Raw genomic sequence first — 25,792 nt, 5'->3', positions numbered from 1 at the left:
GCTTCGTTTTGTGGAGTTATGGCCAGTTTAATGAGGGGCTAAATACAGGCAAAATTTCCTATGAAAACATGCCCGCGCAAAATCGCGATTTTCCGAAAAAAGAGCCCCGAACCCGATTCTGAGAAAACCCACTGGGTACACTCCTAGTGACCTGACGGACGCACCCTAGAAGTTTCAGAGCCCTCGGGCTACGTTTTGTGGAGTTACGGCCAGTTTAATGAGGGACTAAATACAGGCAAAATTTCCTATGAAAACATGCCCGCGCAAAATTGTGATTTTCCAAAAAAAGAGCCCCGAACCCGATTCTGAGAAAACCCACTGGGGACGCTCCTAGTGACCTGACGGACGCACCCTAGAAGTTTCAGAGCCCTCGGGCTACGTTTTGTGGAGTTACAGCCAGTTTAATGAGGGGCTAAATACAGGCAAAATTTCCTACGAAAACATGCCCGCGCAAAATCACAATTTTCCGAAAAAAGAGCCCCGAACCCGATTCTGAGAAAACCCACTGGGGACGCTCCTAGTGACCTGACGGACGGACCCTAGAAGTTTCAGAGCCCTCGGGCTACGTTTTGTGGAGTTACGGCCAGTTTAATGAGGGGCTAAATACAGGCAAAATTTCCTATGAAAACATGCCCGCGCAAAATCGCAATTTTCCGAAAAAAGAGCCCCGAACCCGATTCTGAGAAAACCCACTGGGTACACTCCTAGTGACCTGACGGACGCACCCTAGAAGTTTCAGAGCCCTCGGGCTACGTTTTGTGGAGTTACGGCCAGTTTAATGAGGGGCTAAATACAGGCAAAATTTCCTATGAAAACATGCCCGCGCAAAATCGCGATTTTCCGAAAAAAGAGCCCCGAACCCGATTTTGAGAAAACCCACTGGGGACGCTCCTAGTGACCTAAGGGACGCACCCTAGAAGTTTCAGAGCCCTCGAGCTTCGTTTTGTGGAGTTATGGCCAGTTTAATGAGGGGCTAAATACAGGCAAAATTTCCTATGAAAACATGCCCGCGCAAAATCGCGATTTTCCGAAAAAAGAGCCCCGAACCCGATTCTGAGAAAACCCACTGGGTACACTCCTAGTGACCTGACGGACGCACCCTAGAAGTTTCAGAGCCCTCGGGCTACGTTTTGTGGAGTTACGGCCAGTTTAATGAGGGACTAAATACAGGCAAAATTTCCTATGAAAACATGCCCGCGCAAAATTGTGATTTTCCAAAAAAAGAGCCCCGAACCCGATTCTGAGAAAACCCACTGGGGACGCTCCTAGTGACCTGACGGACGCACCCTAGAAGTTTCAGAGCCCTCGGGCTACGTTTTGTGGAGTTACGGCCAGTTTAATGAGGGGCTAAATACAGGCAAAATTTCCTATGAAAACATGCCCGCGCAAAATCGCTATTTTCCGAAAAAAGAGCCCCAAACCCGATTCTGAGAAAACCCATTGGGGACGCTCCTAGTGACCTGACGGACGCACCCTAGAAGTTTCAGAGCCCTCGGGCTACGTTTTGTGGAGTTACAGCCAGTTTAATGAGGGGCTAAATACAGGCAAAATTTCCTATGAAAACATGCCCGCGCAAAATTGCGATTTTCCGAAAAAAGAGCCCCGAACCCGATTTTGAGAAAACCCACTGGGGACGCTCCTAGTGACCTAAGGGACGCACCCTAGAAGTTTCAGAGCCCTCGAGCTTCGTTTTGTGGAGTTATGGCCAGTTTAATGAGGGGCTAAATACAGGGAAAATTTCCTATGAAAACATGCCCGCGCAAAATCGCGATTTTCCGAAAAAAGAGCCCCGAACCCGATTTTGAGAAAACCCACTGGGGACGCTCCTAGTGACCTAAGGGACGCACCCTAGAAGTTTCAGAGCCCTCGAGCTTCGTTTTGTGGAGTTATGGCCAGTTTAATGAGGGGCTAAATACAGGCAAAATTTCCTATGAAAACATGCCCGCGCAAAATCGCGATTTTCCGAAAAAAGAGCCCCGAACCCGATTCTGAGAAAACCCACTGGGTACACTCCTAGTGACCTGACGGACGCACCCTAGAAGTTTCAGAGCCCTCGGGCTACGTTTTGTGGAGTTACGGCCAGTTTAATGAGGGACTAAATACAGGCAAAATTTCCTATGAAAACATGCCCGCGCAAAATTGTGATTTTCCAAAAAAAGAGCCCCGAACCCGATTCTGAGAAAACCCACTGGGGACGCTCCTAGTGACCTGACGGACGCACCCTAGAAGTTTCAGAGCCCTCGGGCTACGTTTTGTGGAGTTACAGCCAGTTTAATGAGGGGCTAAATACAGGCAAAATTTCCTACGAAAACATGCCCGCGCAAAATCACAATTTTCCGAAAAAAGAGCCCCGAACCCGATTCTGAGAAAACCCACTGGGGACGCTCCTAGTGACCTGACGGACGGACCCTAGAAGTTTCAGAGCCCTCGGGCTACGTTTTGTGGAGTTACGGCCAGTTTAATGAGGGGCTAAATACAGGCAAAATTTCCTATGAAAACATGCCCGCGCAAAATCGCAATTTTCCGAAAAAAGAGCCCCGAACCCGATTCTGAGAAAACCCACTGGGTACACTCCTAGTGACCTGACGGACGCACCCTAGAAGTTTCAGAGCCCTCGGGCTACGTTTTGTGGAGTTACGGCCAGTTTAATGAGGGGCTAAATACAGGCAAAATTTCCTATGAAAACATGCCCGCGCAAAATCGCGATTTTCCGAAAAAAGAGCCCCGAACCCGATTTTGAGAAAACCCACTGGGGACGCTCCTAGTGACCTAAGGGACGCACCCTAGAAGTTTCAGAGCCCTCGAGCTTCGTTTTGTGGAGTTATGGCCAGTTTAATGAGGGGCTAAATACAGGCAAAATTTCCTATGAAAACATGCCCGCGCAAAATCGCGATTTTCCGAAAAAAGAGCCCCGAACCCGATTCTGAGAAAACCCACTGGGTACACTCCTAGTGACCTGACGGACGCACCCTAGAAGTTTCAGAGCCCTCGGGCTACGTTTTGTGGAGTTACGGCCAGTTTAATGAGGGACTAAATACAGGCAAAATTTCCTATGAAAACATGCCCGCGCAAAATTGTGATTTTCCAAAAAAAGAGCCCCGAACCCGATTCTGAGAAAACCCACTGGGGACGCTCCTAGTGACCTGACGGACGCACCCTAGAAGTTTCAGAGCCCTCGGGCTACGTTTTGTGGAGTTACAGCCAGTTTAATGAGGGGCTAAATACAGGCAAAATTTCCTACGAAAACATGCCCGCGCAAAATCACAATTTTCCGAAAAAAGAGCCCCGAACCCGATTCTGAGAAAACCCACTGGGGACGCTCCTAGTGACCTGACGGACGGACCCTAGAAGTTTCAGAGCCCTCGGGCTACGTTTTGTGGAGTTACGGCCAGTTTAATGAGGGGCTAAATACAGGCAAAATTTCCTATGAAAACATGCCCGCGCAAAATCGCAATTTTCCGAAAAAAGAGCCCCGAACCCGATTCTGAGAAAACCCACTGGGTACACTCCTAGTGACCTGACGGACGCACCCTAGAAGTTTCAGAGCCCTCGGGCTACGTTTTGTGGAGTTACGGCCAGTTTAATGAGGGGCTAAATACAGGCAAAATTTCCTATGAAAACATGCCCGCGCAAAATCGCAATTTTCCGAAAAAAGAGCCCCGAACCCGATTCTGAGAAAACCCACTGGGGACGCTCCTAGTGACCTGACGGACGCACCCTAGAAGTTTCAGAGCCCTCGGGCTACGTTTTGTGGAGTTACAGCCAGTTTAATGAGGGACTAAATACAGGCAAAATTTCCTATGAAAACATGCCCGCGCAAAATTGCGATTTTCCGAAAAAAGTACCCCGAACCCGATTCTGAGAAAACCCACTGGGGACGCTCCTAGTGACCTGACGGACGCACCCTAGAAGTTTCAGAGCCCTCGGGCTACGTTTTGTGGAGTTACGGCCAGTTTAATGAGGGGCTAAATACAGGCAAAATTTCCTATGAAAACATGCCCGCGCAAAATCGCAATTTTCCGAAAAAAGAGCCCCGAACCCGATTTTGAGAAAACCCACTGGGGACGCTCCTAGTGACCTAAGGGACGCACCCTAGAAGTTTCAGAGCCCTCGGGCTTCGTTTTGTGGAGTTATGGCCAGTTTAATGAGGGGCTAAATACAGGCAAAATTTCCTATGAAAACATGCCCGCGCAAAATTGCGATTTTCCGAAAAAAGTACCCCGAACCCGATTCTGAGAAAACCCACTGGGGACGCTCCTAGTGACCTGACGGACGCACCCTAGAAGTTTCAGAGCCCTCGGGCTACGTTTTGTGGAGTTACGGCCAGTTTAATGAGGGGCTAAATACAGGCAAAATTTCCTATGAAAACATGCCCGCGCAAAATCGCAATTTTCCGAAAAAAGAGCCCCGAACCCGATTTTGAGAAAACCCACTGGGGACGCTCCTAGTGACCTAAGGGACGCACCCTAGAAGTTTCAGAGCCCTCGGGCTTCGTTTTGTGGAGTTATGGCCAGTTTAATGAGGGGCTAAATACAGGCAAAATTTCCTATGAAAACATGCCCGCGCAAAATCGCGATTTTCCGAAAAAAGAGCCCCGAACCCGATTCTGAGAAAACCCACTGGGTACACTCCTAGTGACCTGACGGACGCACCCTAGAAGTTTCAGAGCCCTCGGGCTACGTTTTGTGGAGTTATGGCCAGTTTAATGAGGGGCTAAATACAGGCAAAATTTCCTATGAAAACATGCCCGCGCAAAATTGCGATTTTCCGAAAAAAGAGCCCCGAACCCGATTCTGAGAAAACCCACTGGGGACGCTCCTAGTGACCTAAGGGACGCACCCTAGAAGTTTCAGAGCCCTCGAGCTTCGTTTTGTGGAGTTATGGCCAGTTTAATGAGGGGCTAAATACAGGCAAAATTTCCTATGAAAACATGCCCGCGCAAAATCGCGATTTTCCGAAAAAAGAGCCCCGAACCCGATTTTGAGAAAACCCACTGGGGACGCTCCTAGTGACCTAAGGGACGCACCCTAGAAGTTTCAGACCCTCGAGCTTCGTTTTGTGGAGTTATGGCCAGTTTAATGAGGGGCTAAATACAGGCAAAATTTCCTATGAAAACATGCCCGCGCAAAATCGCGATTTTCCGAAAAAAGAGCCCCGAACCCGATTCTGAGAAAACCCACTGGGTACACTCCTAGTGACCTGACGGACGCACCCTAGAAGTTTCAGAGCCCTCGGGCTACGTTTTGTGGAGTTACGGCCAGTTTAATGAGGGACTAAATACAGGCAAAATTTCCTATGAAAACATGCCCGCGCAAAATTGCGATTTTCCGAAAAAAGAGCCCCGAACCCGATTTTGAGAAAACCCACTGGGGACGCTCCTAGTGACCTGACGGACGCACCCTAGAAGTTTCAGAGCCCTCGGGCTACGTTTTGTGGAGTTACGGCCAGTTTAATGAGGGGCTCAATACAGGCAAAATTTCCTATGAAAACATGCCCGCGCAAAATCGCTATTTTCCGAAAAAAGAGCCCCAAACCCGATTCTGAGAAAACCCATTGGGGACGCTCCTAGTGACCTGACGGACGCACCCTAGAAGTTTCAGAGCCCTCGGGCTACGTTTTGTGGAGTTACAGCCAGTTTAATGAGGGGCTAAATACAGGCAAAATTTCCTATGAAAACATGCCCGCGCAAAATCACAATTTTCCGAAAAAAGAGCCCCGAACCCGATTCTGAGAAAACCCACTGGGGACGCTCCTAGTGACCTAAGGGACGCACCCTAGAAGTTTCAGAGCCCTCGGGCTACGTTTTGTGGAGTTACGGCCAGTTTAATGAGGGGCTAAATACAGGCAAAATTTCCTATGAAAACATGCCCGCGCAAAATCGCAATTTTCCGAAAAAAGAGCCCCGAACCCGATTTTGAGAAAACCCACTGGGGGCGCTCCTAGTGACCTAAGGGACGCACCCTAGAAGTTTCAGAGCCCTCGGGCTTCGTTTTGTGGAGTTATGGCCAGTTTAATGAGGGGCTAAATACAGGCAAAATTTCCTATGAAAACATGCCCGCGCAAAATCGCGATTTTCCGAAAAAAGAGCCCCGAACCCGATTCTGAGAAAACCCACTGGGTACACTCCTAGTGACCTGACGGACGCACCCTAGAAGTTTCAGAGCCCTCGGGCTACGTTTTGTGGAGTTATGGCCAGTTTAATGAGGGGCTAAATACAGGCAAAATTTCCTATGAAAACATGCCCGCGCAAAATTGCGATTTTCCGAAAAAAGAGCCCCTAACCCGATTTTGAGAAAACCCACTGGGGACGCTCCTAGTGACCTGACGGACGCACCCTAAAATTTCAGAGCCCTCGGGCTACGTTTTGTGGAGTTACAGCCAGTTTAATGAGGGGCTAAATACAGGCAAAATTTCCTATGAAAACATGCCCGCGCAAAATTGCGATTTTCCGAAAAAAGAGCCCCGAACCCGATTTTGAGAAAACCCACTGGGGACGCTCCTAGTGACCTGACGGACGCACCCTAGAAGTTTCAGAGCCCTCGGGCTACGTTTTGTGGAGTTACGGCCAGTTTAATGAGGGGCTAAATACAGGCAAAATTTCCTATGAAAACATGCCCGCGCAAAATCACAATTTTCCGAAAAAAGTGCCCCGAACCCGATTCTGAGAAAACCCACTGGGGACGCTCCTAGTGACCTGACGGACGCACCCTAGAAGTTTCAGAGCCCTCGGGCTACGTTTTGTGGAGTTACGGCCAGTTTAATGAGGGGCTAAATACAGGCAAAATTTCCTATGAAAACATGCCCGCGCAAAATCGCAATTTTCCGAAAAAAGAGCCCCGAACCCGATTCTGAGAAAACCCACTGGGGACGCTCCTAGTGACCTGACGGACGCACCCTAGAAGTTTCAGAGCCCTCGGGCTACGTTTTGTGGAGTTACAGCCAGTTTAATGAGGGACTAAATACAGGCAAAATTTCCTATGAAAACATGCCCGCGCAAAATCGCAATTTTCCGAAAAAAGAGCCCCGAACCCGATTTTGAGAAAACCCACTGGGGGCGCTCCTAGTGACCTAAGGGACGCACCCTAGAAGTTTCAGAGCCCTCGGGCTACGTTTTGTGGAGTTACAGCCAGTTTAATGAGGGGCTAAATACAGGCAAAATTTCCTATGAAAACATGCCCGCGCAAAATCGCAATTTTCCGAAAAAAGAGCCCCGAACCCGATTTTGAGAAAACCCACTGGGGGCGCTCCTAGTGACCTAAGGGACGCACCCTAGAAGTTTCAGAGCCCTCGGGCTTCGTTTTGTGGAGTTATGGCCAGTTTAATGAGGGGCTAAATACAGGCAAAATTTCCTATGAAAACATGCCCGCGCAAAATCGCAATTTTCCGAAAAAAGAGCCCCGAACCCGATTTTGAGAAAACCCACTGGGGGCGCTCCTAGTGACCTAAGGGACGCACCCAAGAAGTTTCAGAGCCCTCGGGCTTCGTTTTGTGGAGTTACAGCCAGTTTAATGAGGGGCTAAATACAGGCAAAATTTCCTATGAAAACATGCCCGCGCAAAATCGCAATTTTCCGAAAAAAGAGCCCCGAACCCGATTTTGAGAAAACCCACTGGGGGCGCTCCTAGTGACCTAAGGGACGCACCCTAGAAGTTTCAGAGCCCTCGGGCTTCGTTTTGTGGAGTTATGGCCAGTTTAATGAGGGGCTAAATACAGGCAAAATTTCCTTGGAAAACATGCCCGCGCAAAATCGCGATTTTCCGAAAAAAGAGCCCCGAACCCGATTCTGAGAAAACCCACTGGGTACACTCCTAGTGACCTGACGGACGCACCCTAGAAGTTTCAGAGCCCTCGGGCTACGTTTTGTGGAGTTATGGCCAGTTTAATGAGGGGCTAAATACAGGCAAAATTTCCTATGAAAACATGCCCGCGCAAAATCGCATTTTTCCGAAAAAAGTATCCCAAACCCGATTCTGAGAAAACCCACTGGGGACGCCCCTAGTGACCTGACGGACGCACCCTAGAAGTTTCAGAGCCCTCGGGCTACGTTTTGTGGAGTTACGGCCAGTTTAATGAGGGGCTAAATACAGGCAAAATTTCCTATGAAAACATGCCCGCGCAAAATTGCAATTTTCCGAAAAAAGAGCCCCGAACCCGATTCTGAGAAAACCCACTGGGGACGCTCCTAGTGACCTGACGGACGCACCCTAGAAGTTTCAGAGCCCTCGGGCTTCGTTTTGTGGAGTTATGGCCAGTTTAATGAGGGGCTAAATACAGGCAAAATTTCCTATGAAAACATGCCCGCGCAAAATCGCGATTTTCCGAAAAAAGAGCCCCGAACCCGATTCTGAGAAAACCCACTGGGTACACTCCTAGTGACCTGACGGACGCACCCTAGAAGTTTCAGAGCCCTCGGGCTACGTTTTGTGGAGTTACGGCCAGTTTAATGAGGGACTAAATACAGGCAAAATTTCCTATGAAAACATGCCCGCGCAAAATTGCGATTTTCCGAAAAAATTACCCCGAACCCGATTCTGAGAAAACCCACTGGGGACGCTCCTAGTGACCTGACGGACGCACCCTAGAAGTTTCAGAGCCCTCGGGCTACGTTTTGTGGAGTTACGGCCAGTTTAATGAGGGGCTAAATACAGGCAAAATTTCCTATGAAAACATGCCCGCGCAAAATCGCAATTTTCCGAAAAAAGAGCCCCGAACCCGATTCTGAGAAAACCCACTGGGGACGCTCCTAGTGACCTGACGGACGCACCCTAGAAGTTTCAGAGCCCTCGGGCTACGTTTTGTGGAGTTACGGCCAGTTTAATGAGGGGCTAAATACAGGCAAAATTTCCTATGAAAACATGCCCGCGCAAAATTGCGATTTTCCGAAAAAAGAGCCCCGAACCCGATTCTGAGAAAACCCACTGGGGACGCTCCTAGTGACCTGACGGACGGACCCTAGAAGTTTCAGAGCCCTCGGGCTACGTTTTGTGGAGTTACGGCCAGTTTAATGAGGGGCTAAATACAGGCAAAATTTCCTATGAAAACATGCCCGCGCAAAATTGCGATTTTCCGAAAAAAGAGCCCCGAACCCGATTCTGAGAAAACCCACTGGGGACGCTCCTAGTGACCTGACGGACGCACCCTAGAAGTTTCAGAGCCCTCGGGCTACGTTTTGTGGAGTTACGGCCAGTTTAATGAGGGGCTAAATACAGGCAAAATTTCCTATGAAAACATGCCCGCGCAAAATCGCAATTTTCCGAAAAAAGAGCCCCGAACCCGATTTTGAGAAAACCCACTGGGGACGCTCCTAGTGACCTGACGGACGCACCCTAGAAGTTTCAGAGCCCTCGGGCTACGTTTTGTGGAGTTACGGCCAGTTTAATGAGGGGCTAAATACAGGCAAAATTTCCTATGAAAACATGCCCGCGCAAAATCGCAATTTTCCGAAAAAAGAGCCCCGAACCCGATTCTGAGAAAACCCACTGGGGACGCTCCTAGTGACCTGACGGACGCACCCTAGAAGTTTCAGAGCCCTCGGGCTACGTTTTGTGGAGTTACGGCCAGTTTAATGAGGGGCTAAATACAGGCAAAATTTCCTATGAAAACATGCCCGCGCAAAATCGCGATTTTCCGAAAAAAGAGCCCCGAACCCGATTCTGAGAAAACCCACTGGGGACGCTCCTAGTGACCTGACGGACGGACCCTAGAAGTTTCAGAGCCCTCGGGCTACGTTTTGTGGAGTTACGGCCAGTTTAATGAGGGGCTAAATACAGGCAAAATTTCCTATGAAAACATGCCCGCGCAAAATCGCAATTTTCCGAAAAAAGAGCCCCGAACCCGATTTTGAGAAAACCCACTGGGGACGCTCCTAGTGACCTAAGGGACGCACCCTAGAAGTTTCAGAGCCCTCGGGCTTCGTTTTGTGGAGTTACGGCCAGTTTAATGAGGGGCTAAATACAGGCAAAATTTCCTATGAAAACATGCCCGCGCAAAATCGCGATTTTCCGAAAAAAGAGCCCCCAACCCGATTCTGAGAAAACCCACTGGGTACACTCCTAGTGACCTGACGGACGCACCCTAGAAGTTTCAGAGCCCTCGGGCTACGTTTTGTGGAGTTACGGCCAGTTTAATGAGGGGCTAAATACAGGCAAAATTTCCTATGAAAACATGCCCGCGCAAAATCGCGATTTTCCGAAAAAAGAGCCCCAAACCCGATTCTGAGAAAACCCATTGGGGACGCTCCTAGTGACCTGACGGACGCACCCTAGAAGTTTCAGAGCCCTCGGGCTACGTTTTGTGGAGTTACAGCCAGTTTAATGAGGGGCTAAATACAGGCAAAATTTCCTATGAAAACATGCCCGCGCAAAATCGCGATTTTCCAAAAAAAGAGCCCCAAACCCGATTCTGAGACAACCCACTGGGGACGCTCCTAGTGACCTAAGGGACGCACCCTAGAAGTTTCAGAGCCCTCGGGCTATGTTTTGTGGAGTTACAGCCAGTTTAATGAGGGACTAAATACAGGCAAAATTTCCTATGAAAACATGCCCGCGCAAAATCCCGATTTTCCGAAAAAAGAGCCCCGAACCCGATTTTGAGAAAACCCACTGGGGACGCTCCTAGTGACCTGACGGACGCACCCTAGAAGTTTCAGAGCCCTCGGGCTACGTTTTGTGGAGTTATGGCCAGTTTAATGAGGGGCTAAATACAGGCAAAATTTCCTATGAAAACATGCCCGCGCAAAATCGCGATTTTCCGAAAAAAGAGCCCCGAACCCGATTCTGAGAAAACCCACTGGGTACACTCCTAGTGACCTGACGGACGCACCCTAGAAGTTTCAGAGCCCTCGGGCTACGTTTTGTGGAGTTACGGCCAGTTTAATGAGGGACTAAATACAGGCAAAATTTCCTATGAAAACATGCCCGCGCAAAATTGTGATTTTCCAAGAAAAGAGCCCCGAACCCGATTCTGAGAAAACCCACTGGGGACGCTCCTAGTGACCTGACGGACGCACCCTAGAAGTTTCAGAGCCCTCGGGCTACGTTTTGTGGAGTTACGGCCAGTTTAATGAGGGGCTAAATACAGGCAAAATTTCCTATGAAAACATGCCCGCGCAAAATCGCAATTTTCCGAAAAAAGTACCCCGAACCCGATTCTGAGAAAACCCACTGGGGACGCTCCTAGTGACCTGACGGACGCACCCTAGAAGTTTCAGAGCCCTCGGGCTACGTTTTGTGGAGTTACAGCCAGTTTAATGAGGGGCTAAATACAGGCAAAAGTTCCTATGAAAACATGCCCGCGCAAAATTGCGATTTTCCGAAAAAAGTACCCCGAACCCGATTCTGAGAAAACCCACTGGGGACGCTCCTAGTGACCTGACAGACGCACCCTAGAAGTTTCAGAGCCCTCGGGCTACGTTTTTTGGAGTTACGGCCAGTTTAATGAGGGGCTAAATACAGGCAAAATTTCCTATGAAAACATGCCCGCGCAAAATCGCAATTTTCCGAAAAAAGAGCCCCGAACCCGATTCTGAGAAAACCCACTGGGGACGCTCCTAGTGACCTAAGGGACGCACCCTAGAAGTTTCAGAGCCCTCGGGCTTCGTTTTGTGGAGTTATGGTCAGTTTAATGAGGGGCTAAATACAGGCAAAATTTCCTATGAAAACATGCCCGCGCAAAATCGCATTTTTCCGAAAAAAGTATCCCAAACCCGATTCTGAGAAAACCCACTGGGGACGCTCCTAGTGACCTGACGGACGCACCCTAGAAGTTTCAGAGCCCTCGGGCTACGTTTTGTGGAGTTACGGCCAGTTTAATGAGGGGCTAAATACAGGCAAAATTTCCTATGAAAACATGCCCGCGCAAAATCGCAATTTTCCGAAAAAAGAGCCCCGAACCCGATTCTGAGAAAACCCACTGGGGACGCTCCTAGTGACCTGACGGACGCACCCTAGAAGTTTCAGAGCCCTCGGGCTACGTTTTGTGGAGTTACAGCCAGTTTAATGAGGGACTAAATACAGGCAAAATTTCCTATGAAAACATGCCCGCGCAAAATTGCGATTTTCCGAAAAAAGTACCCCGAACCCGATTCTGAGAAAACCCACTGGGGACGCTCCTAGTGACCTGACGGACGCACCCTAGAAGTTTCAGAGCCCTCGGGCTACATTTTGTGGAGTTACGGCCAGTTTAATGAGGGGCTAAATACAGGCAAAATTTCCTATGAAAACATGCCCGCGCAAAATCGCAATTTTCCGAAAAAAGAGCCCCGAACCCGATTCTGAGAAAACCCACTGGGGACGCTCCTAGTGACCTGACGGACGCACCCTAGAAGTTTCAGAGCCCTCGGGCTACGTTTTGTGGAGTTACGGCCAGTTTAATGAGGGGCTAAATACAGGCAAAATTTCCTATGAAAACATGCCCGCGCAAAATCGCAATTTTCCGAAAAAAGTACCCCGAACCCGATTCTGAGAAAACCCACTGGGGACGCTCCTAGTGACCTGACGGACGCACCCTAGAAGTTTCAGAGCCCTCGGGCTACGTTTTGTGGAGTTACGGCCAGTTTAATGAGGGGCTAAATACAGGCAAAATTTCCTATGAAAACATGCCCGCGCAAAATTGCAATTTTCCGAAAAAAGAGCCCCGAACCCGATTCTGAGAAAACCCACTGGGGACGCTCCTAGTGACCTGACGGACGCACCCTAGAAGTTTCAGAGCACTCGGGCTACGTTTTGTGGAGTTAAAGCCAGTTTAATGAGGGGCTAAATACAGGCAAAATTTCCTATGAAAACATGCCCGCGCAAAATTGCGATTTTCCGAAAAAAGTACCCCGAACCCGATTCTGAGAAAACCCACTGGGGACGCTCCTAGTGACCTGACGGACGCACCCTAGAAGTTTCAGAGCCCTCGGGCTACGTTTAGTGGAGTTACGGCCAGTTTAATGAGGGGCTAAATACAGGCAAAATTTCCTATGAAAACATGCCCGCGCAAAATCGCGATTTTCCGAAAAAAGAGCCCCGAACCCGATTCTGAGAAAACCCACTGGGGACGCTCCTAGTGACCTAAGGGACGCACCCTAGAAGTTTCAGAGCCCTCGGGCTTCGTTTTGTGGAGTTATGGCCAGTTTAATGAGGGGCTAAATACAGGCAAAATTTCCTATGAAAACATGCCCGCGCAAAATCGCATTTTTCCGAAAAAAGAGCCCCGAACCCGATTTTGAGAAAACCCACTGGGGACGCTCCTAGTGACCTAAGGGACGCACCCTAGAAGTTTCAGAGCCCTCGGGCTTCGTTTTGTGGAGTTATGGCCAGTTTAATGAGGGGCTAAATACAGGCAAAATTTCCTATGAAAACATGCCCGCGCAAAATCGCGATTTTCCGAAAAAAGAGCCCCGAACCCGATTCTGAGAAAACCCACTGGGGACGCTCCTAGTGACCTGACGGACGCACCCTAGAAGTTTCAGAGCCCTCGGGCTACGTTTAGTGGAGTTACGGCCAGTTTAATGAGGGGCTAAATACAGGCAAAATTTCCTATGAAAACATGCCCGCGCAAAATCGCGATTTTCCGAAAAAAGAGCCCCGAACCCGATTCTGAGAAAACCCACTGGGGACGCTCCTAGTGACCTAAGGGACGCACCCTAGAAGTTTCAGAGCCCTCGGGCTTCGTTTTGTGGAGTTATGGCCAGTTTAATGAGGGGCTAAATACAGGCAAAATTTCCTATGAAAACATGCCCGCGCAAAATCGCATTTTTCCGAAAAAAGAGCCCCGAACCCGATTTTGAGAAAACCCACTGGGGACGCTCCTAGTGACCTAAGGGACGCACCCTAGAAGTTTCAGAGCCCTCGGGCTTCGTTTTGTGGAGTTATGGCCAGTTTAATGAGGGGCTAAATACAGGCAAAATTTCCTATGAAAACATGCCCGCGCAAAATTGCGATTTTCCGAAAAAAGAGCCCCGAACCCGATTCTGAGAAAACCCACTGGGGACGCTCCTAGTGACCTGACGGACGCACCCTAGAAGTTTCAGAGCCCTCGGGCTACGTTTAGTGGAGTTACGGCCAGTTTAATGAGGGGCTAAATACAGGCAAAATTTCCTATGAAAACATGCCCGCGCAAAATCGCGATTTTCCGAAAAAAGAGCCCCGAACCCGATTTTGAGAAAACCCACTGGGGACGCTCCTAGTGACCTAAGGGACGCACCCTAGAAGTTTCAGAGCCCTCGGGCTTCGTTTTGTGGAGTTATGGCCAGTTTAATGAGGGGCTAAATACAGGCAAAATTTCCTATGAAAACATGCCCGCGCAAAATTGCGATTTTCCGAAAAAAGAGCCCCGAACCCGATTTTGAGAAAACCCACTGGGGACGCTCCTAGTGACCTAAGGGACGCACCCTAGAAGTTTCAGAGCCCTCGAGCTTCGTTTTGTGGAGTTATGGCCAGTTTAATGAGGGGCTAAATACAGGCAAAATTTCCTATGAAAACATGCCCGCGCAAAATCGCGATTTTCCGAAAAAAGAGCCCCGAACCCGATTCTGAGAAAACCCACTGGGTACACTCCTAGTGACCTGACGGACGCACCCTAGAAGTTTCAGAGCCCTCGGGCTACGTTTTGTGGAGTTACGGCCAGTTTAATGAGGGACTAAATACAGGCAAAATTTCCTATGAAAACATGCCCGCGCAAAATTGTGATTTTCCAAAAAAAGAGCCCCGAACCCGATTCTGAGAAAACCCACTGGGGACGCTCCTAGTGACCTGACGGACGCACCCTAGAAGTTTCAGAGCCCTCGGGCTACGTTTTGTGGAGTTACGGCCAGTTTAATGAGGGGCTAAATACAGGCAAAATTTCCTATGAAAACATGCCCGCGCAAAATCGCAATTTTCCGAAAAAAGAGCCCCGAACCCGATTCTGAGAAAACCCACTGGGGACGCTCCTAGTGACCTGACGGACGCACCCTAGAAGTTTCAGAGCCCTCGGGCTACGTTTTGTGGAGTTACAGCCAGTTTAATGAGGGACTAAATACAGGCAAAATTTCCTATGAAAACATGCCCGCGCAAAATCACAATTTTCCGAAAAAAGAGCCCCGAACCCGATTCTGAGAAAACCCACTGGGTACACTCCTAGTGACCTGACGGACGCACCCTAGAAGTTTCAGAGCCCTCGGGCTACGTTTTGTGGAGTTACGGCCAGTTTAATGAGGGGCTAAATACAGGCAAAATTTCCTATGAAAACATGCCCGCGCAAAATCGCAATTTTCCGAAAAAAGAGCCCCGAACCCGATTCTGAGAAAACCCACTGGGGACGCTCCTAGTGACCTGACGGACGCACCCTAGAAGTTTCAGAGCCCTCGGGCTACGTTTTGTGGAGTTACAGCCAGTTTAATGAGGGGCTAAATACAGGCAAAATTTCCTATGAAAACATGCCCGCGCAAAATCGCAATTTTCCGAAAAAAGAGCCCCGAACCCGATTTTGAGAAAACCCACTGGGGGCGCTCCTAGTGACCTAAGGGACGCACCCTAGAAGTTTCAGAGCCCTCGGGCTACGTTTTGTGGAGTTACAGCCAGTTTAATGAGGGGCTAAATACAGGCAAAATTTCCTATGAAAACATGCCCGCGCAAAATCGCAATTTTCCGAAAAAAGAGCCCCGAACCCGATTTTGAGAAAACCCACTGGGGGCGCTCCTAGTGACCTAAGGGACGCACCCTAGAAGTTTCAGAGCCCTCGGGCTTCGTTTTGTGGAGTTATGGCCAGTTTAATGAGGGGCTAAATACAGGCAAAATTTCCTATGAAAACATGCCCGCGCAAAATCGCAATTTTCCGAAAAAAGAGCCCCGAACCCGATTTTGAGAAAACCCACTGGGGGCGCTCCTAGTGACCTAAGGGACGCACCCAAGAAGTTTCAGAGCCCTCGGGCTTCGTTTTGTGGAGTTACAGCCAGTTTAATGAGGGGCTAAATACAGGCAAAATTTCCTATGAAAACATGCCCGCGCAAAATCGCAATTTTCCGAAAAAAGAGCCCCGAACCCGATTTTGAGAAAACCCACTGGGGGCGCTCCTAGTGACCTAAGGGACGCACCCTAGAAGTTTCAGAGCCCTCGGGCTTCGTTTTGTGGAGTTATGGCCAGTTTAATGAGGGGCTAAATACAGGCAAAATTTCCTTGGAAAACATGCCCGCGCAAAATCGCGATTTTCCGAAAAAAGAGCCCCGAACCCGATTCTGAGAAAACCCACTGGGTACACTCCTAGTGACCTGACGGACGCACCCTAGAAGTTTCAGAGCCCTCGGGCTACGTTTTGTGGAGTTATGGCCAGTTTAATGAGGGGCTAAATACAGGCAAAATTTCCTATGAAAACATGCCCGCGCAAAATCGCATTTTTCCGAAAAAAGTATCCCAAACCCGATTCTGAGAAAACCCACTGGGGACGCCCCTAGTGACCTGACGGACGCACCCTAGAAGTTTCAGAGCCCTCGGGCTACGTTTTGTGGAGTTACGGCCAGTTTAATGAGGGGCTAAATACAGGCAAAATTTCCTATGAAAACATGCCCGCGCAAAATTGCAATTTTCCGAAAAAAGAGCCCCGAACCCGATTCTGAGAAAACCCACTGGGGACGCTCCTAGTGACCTGACGGACGCACCCTAGAAGTTTCAGAGCCCTCGGGCTACGTTTTGTGGAGTTACAGCCAGTTTAATGAGGGACTAAATACAGGCAAAATTTCCTATGAAAACATGCCCGCGCAAAATTGCGATTTTCCGAAAAAAGTACCCCGAACCCGATTCTGAGAAAACCCACTGGGGACGCTCCTAGTGACCTGACGGACGCACCCTAGAAGTTTCAGAGCCCTCGGGCTACGTTTTGTGGAGTTACGGCCAGTTTAATGAGGGGCTAAATACAGGCAAAATTTCCTATGAAAACATGCCCGCGCAAAATCGCAATTGTCCGAAAAAAGAGCCCCGAACCCGATTTTGAGAAAACCCACTGGGGACGCTCCTAGTGACCTAAGGGACGCACCCTAGAAGTTTCAGAGCCCTCGGGCTTCGTTTTGTGGAGTTATGGCCAGTTTAATGAGGGGCTAAATACAGGCAAAATTTCCTATGAAAACATGCCCGCGCAAAATCGCGATTTTCCGAAAAAAGAGCCCCGAACCCGATTCTGAGAAAACCCACTGGGTACACTCCTAGTGACCTGACGGACGCACCCTAGAAGTTTCAGAGCCCTCGGGCTACGTTTTGTGGAGTTACGGCCAGTTTAATGAGGGACTAAATACAGGCAAAATTTCCTATGAAAACATGCCCGCGCAAAATTGTGATTATCCAAGAAAAGAGCCCCGAACCCGATTCTGAGAAAACCCACTGGGGACGCTCCTAGTGACCTGACGGACGCACCCTAGAAGTTTCAGAGCCCTCGGGCTACGTTTTGTGGAGTTACGGCCAGTTTAATGAGGGGCTAAATACAGGCAAAATTTCCTATGAAAACATGCCCGCGCAAAATCGCAATTTTCCGAAAAAAGTACCCCGAACCCGATTCTGAGAAAACCCACTGGGGACGCTCCTAGTGACCTGACGGACGCACCCTAGAAGTTTCAGAGCCCTCGGGCTACGTTTTGTGGAGTTACGGCCAGTTTAATGAGGGACTAAATACAGGCAAAATTTCCTATGAAAACATGCCCGCGCAAAATTGCGATTTTCCGAAAAAAGTACCCCGAACCCGATTCTGAGAAAACCCACTGGGGACGCTCCTAGTGACCTAAGGGACGCACCCTAGAAGTTTCAGAGCCCTCGGGCTTCGTTTTGTGGAGTTATGGCCAGTTTAATGAGGGGCTAAATACAGGCAAAATTTCCTATGAAAACATGCCCGCGCAAAATCGCATTTTTCCGAAAAAAGAGCCCCGAACCCGATTTTGAGAAAACCCACTGGGGACGCTCCTAGTGACATAAGGGACGCACCCTAGAAGTTTCAGAGCCCTCGGGCTTCGTTTTGTGGAGTTATGGCCAGTTTAATGAGGGGCTAAATACAGGCAAAATTTCCTATGAAAACATGCCCGCGCAAAATTGCGATTTTCCGAAAAAAGAGCCCCGAACCCGATTCTGAGAAAACCCACTGGGGACGCTCCTAGTGACCTGACGGACGCACCCTAGAAGTTTCAGAGCCCTCGGGCTACGTTTAGTGGAGTTACGGCCAGTTTAATGAGGGGCTAAATACAGGCAAAATTTCCTATGAAAACATGCCCGCGCAAAATCGCGATTTTCCGAAAAAAGAGCCCCGAACCCGATTTTGAGAAAACCCACTGGGGACGCTCCTAGTGACCTAAGGGACGCACCCTAGAAGTTTCAGAGCCCTCGGGCTTCGTTTTGTGGAGTTATGGCCAGTTTAATGAGGGGCTAAATACAGGCAAAATTTCCTATGAAAACATGCCCGCGCAAAATTGCGATTTTCCGAAAAAAGAGCCCCGAACCCGATTTTGAGAAAACCCACTGGGGACGCTCCTAGTGACCTAAGGGACGCACCCTAGAAGTTTCAGAGCCCTCGAGCTTCGTTTTGTGGAGTTATGGCCAGTTTAATGAGGGGCTAAATACAGGCAAAATTTCCTATGAAAACATGCCCGCGCAAAATCGCGATTTTCCGAAAAAAGAGCCCCAAACCGATTCTGAGAAAACCCACTGGGTACACTCCTAGTGACCTGACGGACGCACCCTAGAAGTTTCAGAGCCCTCGGGCTACGTTTTGTGGAGTTACGGCCAGTTTAATGAGGGACTAAATACAGGCAAAATTTCCTATGAAAACATGCCCGCGCAAAATTGCGATTTTCCGAAAAAAGAGCCCCGAACCCGATTTTGAGAAAACCCACTGGGGACGCTCCTAGTGACCTGACGGACGCACCCTAGAAGTTTCAGAGCCCTCGGGCTACGTTTTGTGGAGTTACGGCCAGTTTAATGAGGGGCTAAATACAGGCAAAATTTCCTATGAAAACATGCCCGCGCAAAATCGCTATTTTCCGAAAAAAGAGCCCCAAACCCGATTCTGAGAAAACCCATTGGGGACGCTCCTAGTGACCTGACGGACGCACCCTAGAAGTTTCAGAGCCCTCGGGCTACGTTTTGTGGAGTTACAGCCAGTTTAATGAGGGGCTAAATACAGGCAAAATTTCCTATGAAAACATGCCCGCGCAAAATCGCAATTTTCCGAAAAAAGAGCCCCGAACCCGATTCTGAGAAAACCCACTGGGGACGCTCCTAGTGACCTAAGGGACGCACCCTAGAAGTTTCAGAGCCCTCGGGCTACGTTTTGTGGAGTTACGGCCAGTTTAATGAGGGGCTAAATACAGGCAAAATTTCCTATGAAAACATGCCCGCGCAAAATCGCAATTTTCCGAAAAAAGAGCCCCGAACCCGATTTTGAGAAAACCCACTGGGGGCGCTCCTAGTGACCTAAGGGACGCACCCTAGAAGTTTCAGAGCCCTCGGGCTTCGTTTTGTGGAGTTATGGCCAGTTTAATGAGGGGCTAAATACAGGCAAAATTTCCTATGAAAACATGCCCGCGCAAAATCGCGATTTTCCGAAAAAAGAGCCCCGAACCCGATTCTGAGAAAACCCACTGGGTACACTCCTAGTGACCTGACGGACGCACCCTAGAAGTTTCAGAGCCCTCGGGCTACGTTTTGTGGAGTTATGGCCAGTTTAATGAGGGGCTAAATACAGGCAAAATTTCCTATGAAAACATGCCCGCGCAAAATTGCGATTTTCCGAAAAAAGAGCCCCTAACCCGATTTTGAGAAAACCCACTGGGGACGCTCCTAGTGACCTGACGGACGCACCCTAGAAGTTTCAGAGCCCTCGGGCTACGTTTTGTGGAGTTACAGCCAGTTTAATGAGGGGCTAAATACAGGCAAAATTTCCTATGAAAACATGCCCGCGCAAAATTGCGATTTTCCGAAAAAAGAGCCCCGAACCCGATTTTGAGAAAACCCACTGGGGACGCTCCTAGTGACCTGACGGACGCACCCTAGAAGTTTCAGAGCCCTCGGGCTACGTTTTGTGGAGTTACGGCCAGTTTAATGAGGGGCTAAATACAGGCAAAATTTCCTATGAAAACATGCCCGCGCAAAATCGCTATTTTCCGAAAAAAGAGCCCCAAACCCGATTCTGAGAAAACCCATTGGGGACGCTCCTAGTGACCTGACGGACGCACCCTAGAAGTTTCAGAGCCCTCGGGCTACGTTTTGTGGAGTTACAGCCAGTTTAATGAGGGGCTAAATACAGGCAAAATTTCCTATGAAAACATGCCCGCGCAAAATCACAATTTTCCGAAAAAAGAGCCCCGAACCCGATTCTGAGAAAACCCACTGGGGACGCTCCTAGTGACCTAAGGGACGCACCCTAGAAGTTTCAGAGCCCTCGGGCTACGTTTTGTGGAGTTACGGCCAGTTTAATGAGGGGCTAAATACAGGCAAAATTTCCTATGAAAACATGCCCGCGCAAAATCGCAATTTTCCGAAAAAAGAGCCCCGAACCCGATTCTGAGAAAACCCACTGGGGACGCTCCTAGTGACCTGACAGACGCACCCTAGAAGTTTCAGAGCCCTCGGGCTACGTTTTGTGGAGTTACGGCCAGTTTAATGAGGGACTAAATACAGGCAAAATTTCCTATGAAAACATGCCCGCGCAAAATTGTGATTTTCCGAAAAAAGTGCCCCGAACCCGATTCTGAGAAAACCCACTGGGGACGCTCCTAGTGACCTGACGGACGCACCCTAGAAGTTTCAGAGCCCTCGGGCTACGTTTTGTGGAGTTACGGCCAGTTTAATGAGGGGCTAAATACAGGCAAAATTTCCTATGAAAACATGCCCGCGCAAAATTGCGATTTTCCGAAAAAAGAGCCCCGAACCCGATTCTGAGAAAACCCACTGGGGACGCTCCTAGTGACCTGACGGACGCACCCTAGAAGTTTCAGAGCCCTCGGGCTACGTTTTGTGGAGTTACGGCCAGTTTAATGAGGGGCTAAATACAGGCAAAATTTCCTATGAAAACATGCCCGCGCAAAATCGCAATTTTCCGAAAAAAGAGCCCCGAACCCGATTTTGAGAAAACCCACTGGGGACGCTCCTAGTGACCTAAGGGACGCACCCTAGAAGTTTCAGAGCCCTCGGGCTTCGTTTTGTGGAGTTATGGCCAGTTTAATGAGGGTCTAAATACAGGCAAAATTTCCTATGAAAACATGCCCGCGCAAAATTGCGATTTTCCGAAAAAAGAGCCCCGAACCCGATTCTGATAAAACCCACTGGGTACACTCCTAGTGACCTGACGGACGCACCCTAGAAGTTTCAGAGCCCTCGGGCTACGTTTTGTGGAGTTACGGCCAGTTTAATTAGGGACTAAATACAGGCAAAATTTCCTATGAAAACATGCCCGCGCAAAATTGCGATTTTCCGAAAAAATTACTCCGAACCCGATTCTGAGAAAACCCACTGGGGACGCTCCTAGTGACCTGACGGACGCACCCTAGAAGTTTCAGAGCCCTCGGGCTACGTTTTGTGGAGTTACGGCCAGTTTAATGAGGGGCTAAATACAGGCAAAATTTCCTATGAAAACATGCCCGCGCAAAATCGCAATTTTCTGAAAAAAGAGCCCCGAACCCGATTCTGAGAAAACCCACTGGGGACGCTCCTAGTGACCTGACGGACGCACCCTAGAAGTTTCAGAGCCCTCGGGCTACGTTTTGTGGAGTTACGGCCAGTTTAATGAGGGGCTAAATACAGGCAAAATTTCCTATGAAAACATGCCCGCGCAAAATTGCGATTTTCCGAAAAAAGAGCCCCGAACCCGATTCTGAGAAAACCCACTGGGGACGCTCCTAGTGACCTGACGGACGCACCCTAGAAGTTTCAGAGCCCTCGGGCTACGTTTTGTGGAGTTACGGCCAGTTTAATGAGGGGCTAAATACAGGCAAAATTTCCTATGAAAACATGCCCGCGCAAAATCGCAATTTTCCGAAAAAAGAGCCCCGAACCCGATTTTGAGAAAACCCACTGGGGACGCTCCTAGTGACCTAAGGGACGCACCCTAGAAGTTTCAGAGCCCTCGGGCTTCGTTTTGTGGAGTTATGGCCAGTTTAATGAGGGGCTAAATACAGGCAAAATTTCCTATGAAAACATGCCCGCGCAAAATTGCGATTTTCCGAAAAAAGAGCCCCGAACCCGATTTTGAGAAAACCCACTGGGGACGCTCCTAGTGACCTGACGGACGCACCCTAGAAGTTTCAGAGCCCTCGGGCTACGTTTTGTGGAGTTACAGCCAGTTTAATGAGGGGCTAAATACAGGCAAAATTTCCTATGAAAACATGCCCGCGCAAAATTGCGATTTTCCGAAAAAAGAGCCCCGAACCCGATTTTGAGAAAACCCACTGGGGACGCTCCTAGTGACCTGACGGACGCACCCTAGAAGTTTCAGAGCCCTCGGGCTACGTTTTGTGGAGTTACGGCCAGTTTAATGAGGGGCTCAATACAGGCAAAATTTCCTATGAAAACATGCCCGCGCAAAATCGCTATTTTCCGAAAAAAGAGCCCCAAACCCGATTCTGAGAAAACCCATTGGGGACGCTCCTAGTGACCTGACGGACGCACCCTAGAAGTTTCAGAGCCCTCGGGCTACGTTTTGTGGAGTTACAGCCAGTTTAATGAGGGGCTAAATACAGGCAAAATTTCCTATGAAAACATGCCCGCGCAAAATCACAATTTTCCGAAAAAAGAGCCCCGAACCCGATTCTGAGAAAACCCACTGGGGACGCTCCTAGTGACCTAAGGGACGCACCCTAGAAGTTTCAGAGCCCTCGGGCTACGTTTTGTGGAGTTACGGCCAGTTTAATGAGGGGCTAAATACAGGCAAAATTTCCTATGAAAACATGCCCGCGCAAAATCGCAATTTTCCGAAAAAAGAGCCCCGAACCCGATTTTGAGAAAACCCACTGGGGGCGCTCCTAGTGACCTAAGGGACGCACCCTAGAAGTTTCAGAGCCCTCGGGCTTCGTTTTGTGGAGTTATGGCCAGTTTAATGAGGGGCTAAATACAGGCAAAATTTCCTATGAAAACATGCCCGCGCAAAATCGCGATTTTCCGAAAAAAGAGCCCCGAACCCGATTCTGAGAAAACCCACTGGGTACACTCCTAGTGACCTGACGGACGCACCCTAGAAGTTTCAGAGCCCTCGGGCTACGTTTTGTGGAGTTATGGCCAGTTTAATGAGGGGCTAAATACAGGCAAAATTTCCTATGAAAACATGCCCGCGCAAAATTGCGATTTTCCGAAAAAAGAGCCCCTAACCCGATTTTGAGAAAACCCACTGGGGACGCTCCTAGTGACCTGACGGACGCACCCTAGAAGTTTCAGAGCCCTCGGGCTACATTTTGTGGAGTTACAGCCAGTTTAATGAGGGGCTAAATACAGGCAAAATTTCCTATGAAAACATGCCCGCGCAAAATTGCGATTTTCCGAAAAAAGAGCCCCGAACCCGATTTTGAGAAAACCCACTGGGGACGCTCCTAGTGACCTGACGGACGCACCCTAGAAGTTTCAGAGCCCTCGGGCTACGTTTTGTGGAGTTACGGCCAGTTTAATGAGGGGCTAAATACAGGCAAAATTTCCTATGAAAACATGCCCGCGCAAAATCGCTATTTTCCGAAAAAAGAGCCCCAAACCCGATTCTGAGAAAACCCATTGGGGACGCTCCTAGTGACCTGACGGACGCACCCTAGAAGTTTCAGAGCCCTCGGGCTACGTTTTGTGGAGTTACAGCCAGTTTAATGAGGGGCTAAATACAGGCAAAATTTCCTATGAAAACATGCCCGCGCAAAATTGCGATTTTCCGAAAAAAGAGCCCCGAACCCGATTTTGAGAAAACCCACTGGGGACGCTCCTAGTGACCTAAGGGACGCACCCTAGAAGTTTCAGAGCCCTCGAGCTTCGTTTTGTGGAGTTATGGCCAGTTTAATGAGGGGCTAAATACAGGGAAAATTTCCTATGAAAACATGCCCGCGCAAAATCGCGATTTTCCGAAAAAAGAGCCCCGAACCCGATTTTGAGAAAACCCACTGGGGACGCTCCTAGTGACCTAAGGGACGCACCCTAGAAGTTTCAGAGCCCTCGAGCTTCGTTTTGTGGAGTTATGGCCAGTTTAATGAGGGGCTAAATACAGGCAAAATTTCCTATGAAAACATGCCCGCGCAAAATCGCGATTTTCCGAAAAAAGAGCCCCGAACCCGATTCTGAGAAAACCCACTGGGTACACTCCTAGTGACCTGACGGACGCACCCTAGAAGTTTCAGAGCCCTCGGGCTACGTTTTGTGGAGTTACGGCCAGTTTAATGAGGGACTAAATACAGGCAAAATTTCCTATGAAAACATGCCCGCGCAAAATTGTGATTTTCCAAAAAAAGAGCCCCGAACCCGATTCTGAGAAAACCCACTGGGGACGCTCCTAGTGACCTGACGGACGCACCCTAGAAGTTTCAGAGCCCTCGGGCTACGTTTTGTGGAGTTACAGCCAGTTTAATGAGGGGCTAAATACAGGCAAAATTTCCTACGAAAACATGCCCGCGCAAAATCACAATTTTCCGAAAAAAGAGCCCCGAACCCGATTCTGAGAAAACCCACTGGGGACGCTCCTAGTGACCTGACGGACGGACCCTAGAAGTTTCAGAGCCCTCGGGCTACGTTTTGTGGAGTTACGGCCAGTTTAATGAGGGGCTAAATACAGGCAAAATTTCCTATGAAAACATGCCCGCGCAAAATCGCAATTTTCCGAAAAAAGAGCCCCGAACCCGATTCTGAGAAAACCCACTGGGTACACTCCTAGTGACCTGACGGACGCACCCTAGAAGTTTCAGAGCCCTCGGGCTACGTTTTGTGGAGTTACGGCCAGTTTAATGAGGGGCTAAATACAGGCAAAATTTCCTATGAAAACATGCCCGCGCAAAATCGCGATTTTCCGAAAAAAGAGCCCCGAACCCGATTTTGAGAAAACCCACTGGGGACGCTCCTAGTGACCTAAGGGACGCACCCTAGAAGTTTCAGAGCCCTCGAGCTTCGTTTTGTGGAGTTATGGCCAGTTTAATGAGGGGCTAAATACAGGCAAAATTTCCTATGAAAACATGCCCGCGCAAAATCGCGATTTTCCGAAAAAAGAGCCCCGAACCCGATTCTGAGAAAACCCACTGGGTACACTCCTAGTGACCTGACGGACGCACCCTAGAAGTTTCAGAGCCCTCGGGCTACGTTTTGTGGAGTTACGGCCAGTTTAATGAGGGACTAAATACAGGCAAAATTTCCTATGAAAACATGCCCGCGCAAAATTGTGATTTTCCAAAAAAAGAGCCCCGAACCCGATTCTGAGAAAACCCACTGGGGACGCTCCTAGTGACCTGACGGACGCACCCTAGAAGTTTCAGAGCCCTCGGGCTACGTTTTGTGGAGTTACGGCCAGTTTAATGAGGGGCTAAATACAGGCAAAATTTCCTATGAAAACATGCCCGCGCAAAATCGCTATTTTCCGAAAAAAGAGCCCCAAACCCGATTCTGAGAAAACCCATTGGGGACGCTCCTAGTGACCTGACGGACGCACCCTAGAAGTTTCAGAGCCCTCGGGCTACGTTTTGTGGAGTTACAGCCAGTTTAATGAGGGGCTAAATACAGGCAAAATTTCCTATGAAAACATGCCCGCGCAAAATTGCGATTTTCCGAAAAAAGAGCCCCGAACCCGATTTTGAGAAAACCCACTGGGGACGCTCCTAGTGACCTAAGGGACGCACCCTAGAAGTTTC

Source organism: Halichoeres trimaculatus, unplaced genomic scaffold (assembly GCF_033239565.1).
Source record: "Halichoeres trimaculatus isolate MK-OKI-2021-1 unplaced genomic scaffold, fHalTri1.1 fHalTri1_scaffold_14, whole genome shotgun sequence".
Lineage (NCBI taxonomy): Eukaryota > Metazoa > Chordata > Actinopteri > Labriformes > Labridae > Halichoeres > Halichoeres trimaculatus.
The sequence above is the reverse complement of the archived record's forward strand: the minus strand, read 5'-3'. Positions refer to the sequence as shown.